The following is a 14,188-nucleotide window of genomic DNA, read 5'->3' as shown; positions in this document are numbered from 1 at the left end:
GTTGAGTTTTATCACACATAGATGCACTTTGCATTCTCTGCGTTTAAGGGGTATTAATGCACGTAGGCACGGCGCTTCGGTGCCAAGTTTGGGTGCCGCGGCACTGGAATGGACATCATTTTCAGTAGGTAGAGCGCTTCGGCGCTAGAATGGATGTCATTTCCAGTAGGTAGGGTGCTTCGGCGCCAGTGATGGGCGCTGCGTGTACAATTTTTGGTTTGCCAGAAATTGGTACTGCAGCGCCCAAAACATTCCGCTGTAGCGCCGTAACAGTTATATTCGATCATACATGTTTTTAAAACTTGAATTGACACCAATTCAAATGGAAAATGTGCCTTTTCAAGTTTGATTGTGTCTGTACGTATTGGTGTGATAAAAACTGTAAAAAGAACAAGAATTGCTTGAAAATTATATAGAGAAAAATTCTCTACAATTCTTATCTCTTCTTGTTCAAAATTTCCAGAAAAAAGAGTTATGGTGTTCTTAGTGTTGTGATCATTTTGCTTGTAATTAACAACTTAAAGGCTTGTCATATCCTGCGAGCGATTTACCGAGAACCCGAAGCAATCTCTAATGAGAGGGGGCAAATTACGCTTTAAGGAAAGCATACTTTCTACGTGTTTCAAGTCTCATTTTCCTCAAGATTTCCAACAATCATAAAGCGTAAATTTCTGCAATGGAGACCGAAACTACTATCGCCACCATCAAATTGATGAACCAAGACTTGGTTAAATTGGATTGCTTTGATAGGACTAACTTTACAAGGTGGCAGGACAAATTGAAGTTTCACTTGACTGCATTGAAGATCTTCCACATTTTGAGTCCAGATTTGGAGCCCATTCCCGAACCATCCGATGACGACATTGAAGCGTTCAAGGCGGAACAAAAGAAACGAGAGGAGGATGAGTTGATATGTCGTTGCCACATTCTCAATTCTTTCTCCGACTGTCTCTATGATCTCTACACCAATACATCTTCAGAAAAAGAGATATGGAATGCATTGTAGTTCAAATACAAAGCGGAAGAGGAAGGTACCAAGAAATTCTTAATTACAAAGTATTTTGATTTTAAGTTTTCTGATGATAAACCAATTTTACCACAAGTGCATAATTGCAAGTGATTGTTAATAAGTTGAGGGCTATGAAAATCGAACTTCTTGAATCATTTCAAGTAGGAGTAATTATTGCTAAATTGCCTTATACTTGGAAAGGATATAGAAAGAAGATTTTGCATAGTTATGAAGATTTTTTGTTGGAGCACATACAAAAACGTCTTCGGATCGAAGAGGAGTAAAGGGCAAGAGATAAGAATGAAAATTTTTATGAGGGTATTTCCAAAGCCAATGCCGTGACTAAGCCCTCACAAACCAACAAGAACAAGAATTTGGGTCCTAAAAAGGATCAAGACAAATTCAAAAAGACACAAGCCAATAAGAAACCCAAGGGAGCATGCTTTGTGTGTGGCAAAGCGGGACACTATGCAAGAGATTGTCACTACAAAAAGAAGCCTAGCGATGAGGCTAAGGTGAACTCTATTGAGGAGGAAGAGATTGTCGTTATTGTGAGTGAAATCAATGCGGTACAAGGTAAGGTTCCCAGATGGTGGTATGACACTTAGGCTACCGCTCATGTTTCTTATGATAAATCTATTCAAAACATTCCAAGAGGTGAGTAATGGACAAGAGATTCAAATGGGGATTGAATTCTGTTCCAAAGTGCTTGGCAAAAGGAGTGTGGAACTTGCATTCACTTTTGGGAAGAAAATCACTCTAGCCAATGTACTTTATGTACCCGATATGAATAGAAATCTAATTAGTGGGGATCTTTTGGGTAAGCCTGAGATTAAGGCTGTGTATAGTCGGGCAATTTAATCTTGTCCCGAAATGGTTCTTTTGTTGGAAAAGGCTATTCCAGTGAGGGAATGGTCAAACTATGTACTATTGACAATTTTAGTAATAAAAATGTTGATTCCGCTTATATGGTTGATTCTGTTTCTTTGTGGCATGGTAGATTAGCCCATATTAGTATATTAACTATGAAAAGATTGATCAAGTGTGGATTATTGAATTGTGATGTTGATAATTTTTAAAAAATGTGAAATATGTGTTAAATCTAAATGATAAAGAAACCGTTTCATAGTGTTGAAAGAAATTCACAATTATTAGAATTAGTGCATTCCGATATTTGTGAATTAAATGGAATGATTACAAGAGGTGGTAATCGTTATTTCATTATTTTCATAGATGATGCATCTAGGTATACATATGTTTATTTATTGAAACATAAAGAGGAAGCCTTTAATGCATTTAAGATATATAAAGTGGAAGTAGAAAATCAATTGGGAAGGAAAATTAAAACTCTTAGGAGTGATAGAGGAGGTGAGTACTTTCCAAATAATTTTAATACATGTTGTGAAGAAAATGACATAATACATGAATGTTCTGCACCTAGAACACCTAAACAAAATGGTTTAGTTGAGAGAAAAAATTAAATTTTTCTTGAGATGATTAATGCTATGTTATTGCATTCTAAATTGCCCTTTAATTTTTGGGGTGAAGCCCTTCTTAGTGCATGTCATATTCTCAATAGAACTCATTCTAAGAAAAATAAAACATCTCCATATGAGATATGGAGAGGAAGAAAACCCAATATAGGGTATTTCAAAGTGTGGGGGTGTCTTGCTTACTACAAGAACACCGATCCTAAAAGGACGAAGCTAGGTCCTAGAGGGATTAGGTGTGCCTTTGTAGGTTGTACGGTAAATAGCAAGGCACATAGACTCTTGAACTTGGAGTCCAATGTACATTGATAGTTGAATCATATGTGATAGTTGAATCAAGAGATGTAGAATTCTTTGAAGACTTATTGGTGAATAAGGACAAGTCTCAAAGTTCTACATATGAAGAATCTCGTGAGGAGACATCTTCAAAGATCAATGAACATCCTATTGAGCCAAGAAGAAGGAAGAGAATCCGTATAGAGAAAAGTTTGGGATCGGATGAGATTGATCATTCTTAGCTTATTTCCTTTTACTTAATAGAAGGAAGTGGATGTAATGTCACTAGGAAAATTCTATGATATTACAAGTGGAGGATGATCCTAAAACTTTTAAGGAAGTGATGGCTTCTAGGGATTCGGCCTTTTGGAAGGATGCTATCACTGATGAGATGAATTCAATAATATCAAACCACACTTAGGAGCTTGTCAATTTACCACCGGGTTCTAAACCTATTGGTTGTAAATGGGTGTTTAGGGGAAAGTATCATACTGATGGTACTTTAAACATTTTTAAGGCTAGGTTGGTAGCCAAAGGGTATAGACAAAAATGAGAAATTGACTATTTTGATACATATGCACCTGTAGCAAGAATAACGACTATTAGGATATTATTTGCATTGGCATCTATCCGTAGTCTTTATGTTTATCAAATGGATTCCAAGACGGCATTCTTAAATGGTGATCTCGATGAGGAGGTCTATATGGGACAACCAGAAGGTTTTGTTCTACCGGAAAATGAACATAAAGTATGTAAACTTGTAAAATCATTATATGGATTGAAACAAGCACCAAAACAATGACATGAACAATTTGATTCAGCTATATACAAAGGTGTGTAATAAGTGTATTATATTTGTATGTCTCTATGTTGATGATATGCTAATTGTGAGCAATGACATGAAAGGCATAGGAGAAACAAAGAGGTTTCTATCATCCACATTCACGATGAAAGATCTTAGTGAAATGGATACAATACTGGGTATCAAAGTTAGACTGAATAGTGGGGGTTACGCTCTAACCCAATCACACTACATTGAAAAAGTGTTGAATAAGTTCAGTCATTTAAAGATAAAGGAAGTCAGTACTCCATTTGATCCTAGTGCAAAACTTTTCAAGAATGGTGTAAGAGCAGTGGCTCAACTTGAGTATGCAAGTGCTATTAGTTGTCTTATGTATACAGTATAGTGCACAAGACTTGATATAACATTTGCAGTTAGTAAATTGAGTAGATTTACTAGCAATCCATGTGTTGAACATTGGAAGGCCATTGGTAGAGTTTTTGGTTATTTAATCAGAACTAAAAACTTAGGTCTCCAATATTCAAAATTCCCTACTGTTCTAAAAGGATATACAGATGTAAGCTAGATATCGAGTATTGGGGATAACAAATCAATGTCTGGTTGGGTGTTTACTTTGGGAGGAGGTGTTATTTCTTAGAAATCTAAGAAACAGACCTTTATAACACACTCAACTATGGAGTCAGAATTTGTTGCATTAGCAGTAATTGGGAATGAAGCAGAGTGGTTAAGGGATCTATTGTTGGAGATTCCATTGACTATGAAAGATGTATTAGCGATATCAATACATTGTGATAGTCAAGCCACTTTAGCTCGAGCATATAACGAGATATACAATGGAAAGTCAAGACATATGAGTCTTAGATATGATTATGTAAGGAAATTAATCAAAGAAGGAATAATTTCTCTTACATATGTGACGTCCATTAAAAATTTATCGGATCCTTTTACTAAAGCTCTTTCAAGAGATTTAGTAAGGACGATATCCAATGGGATGGAGCTAAAACTCCTGGATTAAAAATCCACCAATGATGGCAACCCAATCAAACATTACGAAATGAGTAATCTTAGATTCAATGGGTAATAACAAGCCATTGTTAAGTGGAGAGTTTTAACACTAAATTTTAGTGTTGGTTGTTACTGTGTGAGGGATGAGTTAAGATTAACTCTTAATGAAGTTCAGTTTTAAGAACAAGTATCTTAAAAGTAACAAAGATACTGGAAGAACTTCGCTTATGTAAACTTAGAGGTGGTGCCGCCTCAAAGAAGAGTAGGAGTTTTTCTTTGAAAAGTTTATAAATCAGGATTGCACAAGGCCATGAATAGTGCAAAGCGGGTGTTGTGTAGAATACTTGAACACTAATGTATTTATGTATGTGGTTTCACTGGTATTATCATAAGGAATAACTGGTTCAAAGCTTTAGGCTACCTGGAATTCTGAATATACATTTATGAAACTTACACTAAGGTAAAATTCAAATCGAAGATAGTTTACTTTCTGCATATATACAGTTTCTGGATAGAATTCTTCAATATTATATTTAAACAAGTGAGAGATTGTTAGGATTGTTTGAATATAATATATAAGAATTTGTTGAGTTTTATCACACATAAAAGCGCCTTGCATTCTCTGCGTATAAGGGGTATTAATGCATGTAGGCACGGCGCTGGAATGGTCATCATTTCAGTAGGTAGAGCGATGGTGCTGCGGTGATGGAATGGATGTCATTTCCAGTAGGCAGGGCCCTTCGGCGTCAGTGATGGGTGCTGCAGCGCTCGGGTTTGCGTGGATAGTTTCTAGTTTGCCAGAAACTGGCGCTGTAGCGCCTGTAACATTCTGCTGCAGCGCCGTAACAGTTATATTCGATAAGACATGTTTTTAAAACTTGAATTTACACCAATTCAAATGGAAAATGTGCCTTTTCAAGTTTGGTTGTGTCTGTACGTATTGTTGTGATAAAAACTATTAAAAGAACAAGAATTGCTGAAAATTTATATAGAGGAAAATTCTCTACAATTCTTATCTCTTCTTGTTCAAAATTTCCAGAAAAAAGAGTTCTTGTGTTCTTAGTGTTGTGATCATTTTGTTTGTGATTAACAACTTAAAGACTTGTCATGTCCTGTAAAAAATTTACCTAGAATCTGAAGCAATCTCTAACGAGAAGGGACAAATTACACTTTAAAAAAAGCGTACTTTCTACGTGTTTCAAGTCTCATTTCCCTTAAAATTTCCAACACTAATTACTCAATAACTTTGTCAACAATAGTTGCATTTTAATCATACGTTAGAATAATCACTCTAGCAAAGTTGAATTTTCATGATAGATTACTTGGGGAACGAATTCAAACGAGAATTACTTGAAAATTAAATTACAATCAATATTTGGGAGAAACGAGAAGAAAAGAGTCTAATATTATAGTTTTCAGTTTTCAGTTTTATCGATTGAAGTCAACTTTGGATAATCTTAATTATTTGAAATTCTTATACAATCATTTTTTTTTTTAATTTCCTCATCGAATGAAATTGAACTATTATTCTTGTTAAGAGGTTGAACTTGGGACCTTTTGTTTTAAAAAGGACAAGTGGTATTGTACTAGTGTATAGACTAGGCAATACCATCACTTTGGGAATATGTAAAGTACATAAATTTTTATTATGTGTAGTGCAAGTTGCATTAGTGCCAACTAAAATCCATTGTTATTTAAATTAAAAAAAGATATAATTTAAATTAAGGGTTGCTTGTCGTTCTGGTTGTGACATTGGGATCGAAAAGAAAAACTTCATGATGCACGGTTATTAGTTGTTAAGTTTCTTCTTTCTTTCTTTTTTTTTTTCTTTTTTTTTTTTTTTAAATGTGGAATCAACCTCGCACTCTATTAAGTCCTTCGTGTTGTTTGACTTAATTGTTAATAGCTAATTTCCGTCTTCTTACTCAAGGACTAATAATCGCAAAAAAAAAAAAAAAAAAAAAAAAAAAAAAAAAAAAAAAAAAACCTAACCTTACTCATGGTATTATTTGTTTGGTAGCTACTGAATTTGATTTGTTAACGAAATTTTACATATATAGTTCGAAGTTATAAATTAAGCTTGAACCACTCAATTTAAAACGCTAGCAGCTCTTATATAGTAGTGAAAACTTATAATAATGTTGCATCCAAGGATACAAGTATATTAGCTCATATAACGAGATTTTATATGTATGTGTATCCAATGTTGAACCACTCATATGTATATGTATGCGTATATGTATATGTATATATGAACGAAAGGTTCAACAAAGATTGACAAACGTATATGTAATCTTATAACCAATAGTCCAATACAGATGTCCGAACCTGGTTTTATATATGTATGTTTCTCTTTTTCTTTTTTTTTTTTTTTTTTTTTTTTTTTTAGAAAAAAACATTTTTTTTTTATACCACTACTCCCCAAAAAAAAAAAAAAAAAAAAAAAAAAAAAAAAAAAGAGCTAGCCGGTTAGTTTAGCTGGTTGTCTAATTTAGACGGTTGTCTAAGAGCATTTGTAGTCTAGTTTAGCCGGTTGTATATAGAAAACTAAAGATATGAACCAAACCATGAGAATATAACAAAACTTGACAGCAATTAAAAGATTATCATCACTTTAAATGAAATAATAGTTATTATATATATTTAACTAAAATACTTCTGAGGAAAAAGATAAATTAATAGTTCCATTTCTTCGCTAAATATTGTTTATACTTTTTTAACACAAGGCTGTGAGAGAATCTCGACAAATTCTCTTCAAAATTACAATAATATTGTATTCTTACTGCTTGAAGATTATATATAAAAGGTAGATGCCATGCCAGGACGTACGAATACGTACTCTCATTTGCGTACAAAAGTACGTATAATTAATGAACTTAGTATCTTTTTCACATATTAATTGTTTCTATGCTTTCATAGCTTGTAGCTATGGTCGGTTGTAGAACTCTCACAAAGACGCTGTTAAAGGAATTTTCTTCTCACAACAATATGAACTATTCATTGAAAATTAAATTAGTTTTTGTTAGAATATTAGAGGGAGAAGGAAGTAAGTAGCTCTTTTTTAATGGGAATAAAAATAAATGGGCCAAATTTTTTTGGAAAGTTAGTAAGGAGCTTGAGTTTGGTAAATTCGGGATCTACTTTAATTAATATTCACATTTTAATTTATTATATATTGTAATATATAGAGCTATTTTTTACATTCATCACTCGAAATAAAATTAAGAGTGATATATATAGACGAGTTTTTAATAATTACATTTTTATCATTAGTTAGTTGGCTCAGTTTACAATTTTTAAATAACACTGAAGTACTTATATATTACTTCAAAATCAACTTATATGCCTTGATTCATACCTAAAAATGTAGATCAAAACAAAGTTTTATCCCATATTCTATGATTTGGAGTAATTATATATATCAATTGAAAATAGCCTTTTGTCATGCCAACTAGAATTAGCACAGTCGAAATATGCACATATTTTATCGTTTTTTCAACGTAACAATTGATTGCGCTTTGAAATTCTTGTTGAACATAAAAAGAAAGACATTCATCTGCAACTTGCTAGTTGTAACAGATATCTCTTTTTATGCTTTTTCTCTTCTTTCTTCGTTAATTTTCACTTTAGCCCATGCATATATTCATACCTCAAATTGTACCCATAAAAACATGGCTATGGCCTATGAGTAGTATACCACAATAGAATTTTTTTGTTTTTTTACCCCAAAAGAAAAAATCATTATTGTACCTCAAGCTGTACTTTCATTTACTTGTTTGGAGATAGTATCATGATTTGATGGTACTATCAATCTGCAACCCAACAAATTTCACATGCTAGCAATTAATGTTACGTGGGCTCGCTCGATTTTTTTTTATTTTTTATTTTTTTTGTAGTTTACCCTAGATTTCCAAAATTCTATCCAAATTGTCAAACAGGCCTAAATTTATATGGTGGCATATCTTATTAAATAGATGATTTAGGTAAAAAATAAAAATAAAAATAAAATAGACATAAGTCAAAATGAAAAATAATTGGACATTTTCTTAAAAGGTGTCCAAAATTCTAGATATTTTTGTACATATTGCTCGAAATTAAAATGTAGGGCATAAGTTGGGAATACAACTAGAGAAAAGTGCAAAACTAAAAGGCACATTTTTATTATTGACCTTATTAATCATAACTGTCTTTTTATTATAGTGTAAATCAACTTAAACAATTCAAACAAAAGGGACAGTGTTGAATTTTAAGAGTCGGTTCTGGAAAAATTTGATACAAACAACAATATTCAAGAACAACACAATACCCCACTTTGTAATTTTTAAAATATTTCCTATCAATTGCACGGCTAGAAAATTTTCTGTCTCTTCTCTTTGGCAATGTATACACGACTTAATTAATAGAGAGGGAGAGCAGGATGATGATGGGCCGGCAAGATCGTGGAGATACTTCGTGCTGAGAGTACATTAACCGTCTAATCCGCACACGAAGGCTGAGATGCAAAATCAGATCTGACGTCCAGAAATTGGCGTCATCATCATAGAGAGAGAAGAGAGAGAGAGAAATCACACGAGTCTCGTGTTGTCTGGGCCGGCCCAAAAGAGGCCCACATGATGATAGCGAGTGGGCACGTGGGACTGAAAGAGTGATGTTTCTATAGAGGGAGCCAACTCAAAGGCAGTTGGGATGCACGACTTTCTTCTTGCCTTTTGCTTGTAGCTGGATCCTAAAAGATTCTCATTTTTCCCCCTACCATGTACCCAACTTTTAATTTGGATTATAAGTTTATTATCTTATATCTATCTTAGGCTAAAATCATAGATTTTTTTCCTTTTGAAAATGGGATTTGAATTAGAGAAAATATGGTTTTAATTATTGTTGGTTACTTGGTTACTTTGGTGATTATGTAAAATAAGATAAGTTGTATGGAATTCATTGGATAAATAAACTAAATAAAAAGTGTTTGGAAGTAAATAAACCACAAAAAAGGTAAATAAGCCAACTTCTACATTAGACATTCCACGTCATCAAATATGTTTTTAGGGGTTTCTTTCTCTTCCTCCTCTTCCATTTTGCGCCATTTTCTTCTCCCAGCCGCCTTCCATTTCTTCTCTCCTCTTCTCAAGTCCTCGTCATCACAAAACTTCATTAACATTATTATCTTGCCCATTCAACGCTTTTTCTCTTCCAAAATGAAGTTTGGAGAAAAGCTACTAAGTCTTTCTTTTTCTATATCTCTCATGGTGCTTTTTGTTGTTGTTCATTTATTTTTAAGATGAGAATGTAGTTAAAAAAAAACTATTAAATAGTAATTTTACATAGTAAAAGACGGGTTTACATTGTCTGATATGAAGAAGATCTGCCAGGTTTAGAAAAAAAACGGTTTGTTCTTGGTCTGTTCTTATTATATGGTCTGTTCTTGGTCAATTGTTGTTATATGGTATGTTCTTAGTCTGTTCTTATTATATGGTCTGTTCTTGGTCTGTTCTTAGTCTGTTCTTATTATATGGTATATTCTTGGTCTGTTCTTAGTATGTTCTTATTATATGGTATGTTTTTGGTCTGTTCTTATTATATGGTATGTTCTTGGTCTATTCTTATTATATGGTATGTTCTTTGTTTGTTCTTGGCATGTTCGTGGTATATTTAGTTTGGTTTAATGACATATTATTATCTTGATTAAATTTTTGAAATTTTAAAATCTAAATAATACCTCAGTGGAAGATTTTTTTTTGACATTGGAGGAAAAGGGGAGGAGAATGAAAGTTGTTGGGTGTGGCATACAAAGTGTAATTTGATTGGCGTATATGGATGAGAAGGATACTCTCAAAATTTGCAGAAAATGTGGAATTGATGGACAAAAACATTCCTTGCAGTTATCATGGGTACTGATAAGTGTATGAAAATGCACTTAAATTGTTCATAATTGCTAAATAAATTGAGTTTTAATTAAATATTTTTGTGGAATTAATATTTTGTGAAAGTATTTTATTTTAATTTGATTTATTTTGTTTTGTAGAAAAATAAGACATTTGGGCTAAAACTATAAAGAGAAAGAGAAGCCCATCTGAGGCTCATCAGCCCATCAGCCGTCAGCCAGCCGTCCGAGCCAAGCCTAGCCGCGCCTTTATCCTCAGTGCGCCACATGTCATTTTCTGGCAAGCTCAGCCGCGTGGGACCCAGCTGTCCCACCACACACGCGCGCTTGGTGTACACGCCGTTCCCCCTACGCGAGTCTCCTCCACGCGCGCGTCACCCGGTTTTCCTTCTTCTCTGCGTGGGTCCCGCGTTGCAGCAGCTTCCAATCAACTCCCACCACGTGTCCATACGGGACCCAGATGTCGGCCACTTCTTCCTCTCCGCGAATTAGCCCGCGCCACGTGTCACGTCCAAAGCAGTTTTTATTCCGCGTACTCCAAGCGTCAGTCCTGGACGAATCAAGGTGTGCCACGTGGCATTTTTTTCACCTGCTCTAGCCGTTCATGCACAATACTTGAGATTGTTCATCAGTTTGTATCCGTTTGTGATGGTTTTTCTTCCCATCATAATCAGCTTTTACTCTCAAAATTAAGCCTTGTAAATTCTAATATATTATGATCCGTTTGTACTATTTTATTTTATGTTGATGGTTTTTTTTTAGTATTCCCAAAACTTTATAAATAGGGCCTTTGTTAAGTGTATTTGGTTGTTGATTTTGAGCCTAAATTCTTACACTTTTTCTCTTATTTTCTTGTTCTTATTCTCATACTTTCTTTTTAGAATTTTATGAGAATTATGTGCAAGCTAGGCTAGAGTACTTGGGTGAGGCTAGAGATGATCCTATATGTGTAGTGAACTTGTTTGGATTTTGATTCTCCAATGGTTTGTAAGTTTTATACATTTGAGTAAATAATTTTCTTTTATCATATTTCTTCCTCTTATCAATATATTTTATTTTCAACTTTTATATAAATCTAGTCAAGCTCTTTTTATGTGATTGTTGCACGATATTATATATTGGTAGGTATTATTTTATGAGTAGTCTTTTACTATAATATTGCTAATGGTATACTGTCGCTTTTAGATTTCTCATAAGATAATTTTTCCTATTTCTAAACGTAAGAATTTTATTTTCTCGAATATATTTTTATTCACAAGTTCTTCAAATATTTATTTTCCAATTGATTGTTTGGGATGTGAAACTTTCAATTGAGTCAATTCATGAATCAAAATCCAAATACGTGACTACAAAAAAAAAACACTCTTTTATTTTCTTTGTTTGATTGCTTACTTCTCTAACGCTTTTGTTCTACTAATCTCTTTTGTTTGATTTTATTACCTCCTCGTGGGATCGACCATCCTAATTGTACTACAATTGACCGCTTATTTTTGTACACGTTTGGGCGTAACCAAGTACCGAATTTGAAACAGAAATCATTACCCGTTGTAATAAAAGACAATGATGAATGGGATATTTCTCCATTGTTCTTAGTCTGTTCTCGGTCTGTTCTTGGTTTTTTCATTTTTTAGCACGTTTTTTTTTCTTTTATAAATGGGATATTTCTCCATTGTTTGAGACTGGTATGAAGCTTTCTAAAAAATTAAAAAAATCATCATGGACTATTCTTAGTCAAGTGTGGTTAGTTCGTGGTCTTTTTTTGGTCTGTTTTTGGTCTGTTCTTAGTTTTTTTCATTTTTTACCAATTTTTTTCTCTTTTATAAATGGGATAATGGGATATTTCTCCATTGTTTGGGGCTGGTACGAAGCTTTACAAAAAAGTAAAAAAATCATCATGGTCTATTCTTGGTCAAGTGTGGTAGGTTTGTGGTATTTTCCAGGCCTGTTCTTTGTCTGTTCTTAGTTTGATCTTAGTCTGATCGTTGTTTGGTTGTTCTGTTCTTAGTTTGGTTATCTATTCTTAGTCTGGTCATTCTGTTAGTGGTCTGGTCTTGTTTTATACCATGTTTAATTATACATTTTTATAAATTGATGTTTTTTTTTTGCATTTTTTTATTTTTTAGTAATGCCTTTTTTCTCTTTTAATGGTCTGTTGGCCTTCAAATAGTCGTCTATTTTTTCGTCTGTTGTCATTCTAATTGCCCCAAACGTGGTTGGTTCATAGTTTGTTCTTACACTTATGTGTTATGTTCTAAAAATTTAGGCAGCATTTTCTCATAATTATAAGCTTTTCCAGAGCCAAAATAACTTATTAAATACATTTTACAAGCAAAACAACATTTTGTATACATTTTAAATTTTCCCGACACACTATGTTTGACACCTCTAGTCCCTCCAACATGACATATGCAAGTAGAAAAGTAACATTGTAGTTATTTAATATAACACAAATATTTTTTTAACATAACATATAACATGAACACTAAAAAAACATAACATCAAGAACTTTAACTTCTCATACTATTTTATCCTTTAATTTGGTTATTATATTAATGTTAAAAAGATATAATAATAATTGAAATAATTAAATATCTTAATATTTCACATTTTTAATGTTATTGTTACGTTGAATAAGTATCATGTTACATTTTTCACTTCGCTTATTAAGTTAGAGCGGGTAATCCGTCTAAAAGAATCAAAGACTATATTAACTATAATTTGAAAAAATACATTTGATGAGATTAAAAATTTATTATGAATAAACGTAAAATATAAAGTATAAAAAGATAAATACCCATTTAAATTTGAGAAAAGTTGGAAAATGTTTTAAAGTCAATAAGTCAGATTAGAAATATTGTAATTTTTATCCGTAGGATACAATTTTTAAGATTTAAATTATCTTAGAATCATATTATTGACACAACAAACTAATTAAACCTTGATTGAGTGAAGAAAGAAATTCTTTGATATATTCTAATCGAGAAATTCATATTCAACCAGAGAGAAAACGTCTCAAACAAGAGGTAACACTACAGAAATGATCAAATCTTGTTTCTTTCGGCTTACAAACAAAATAAACCATCTGAAGGACAAAACGCTGCGTCCCATAACCCTAGGAAACGACAGCTAATTGGTTCTTTATTGTGCCACACGACAAGCATAGGAACAAAGGAAACAAAGAAAAACGACAGGTGTTTCATTAAACCAAAGTAACCGTCAGCGTTTAAGACTTCGCCACTGCATCAATTATTATATTTAGAAAATTACTGTAATTTAACGGAAGTTGAGAGGGATTTAAATGGTTCACCCTCGTGCTGCTAATAATAATGGATCATGTTAACATTCATACGTATACGATATAGTTTTAACCACGCATATAGTCCAATATATCGATCGAAAAAGGCAGTACTCATGATTATATATAGCAGAAAATAAGACAAGTTTGTGTAATTACTTTACAGTTTTACAGACTGCAGGATAACATGTCATCGTATGACATTACAGGCCTTGCGTTTTTATTTTCTACTTTTTACTTAATAAAAAAATTAAGTGAGCCTATAGACAGACCCTTAAGATTTTTTTTTAAGAATAAAATCATTTTAGTATCATTTATTATAACGAGCACTACAAGAATAATGACTTTAAGAGACCAAACTTTTTTATACCAAAAATTTTTTGACAACAGAAAACACACTTTTTGCTACTAAACTTTGGTAGCTGAAAATATC

This window comes from Morus notabilis, unplaced genomic scaffold, assembly GCF_000414095.1.
Source record: "Morus notabilis unplaced genomic scaffold, ASM41409v2 Scaffold662, whole genome shotgun sequence".
In the NCBI taxonomy this organism is placed as follows: domain Eukaryota; kingdom Viridiplantae; phylum Streptophyta; class Magnoliopsida; order Rosales; family Moraceae; genus Morus; species Morus notabilis.
Note: the sequence above shows the minus strand (reverse complement) of the source record.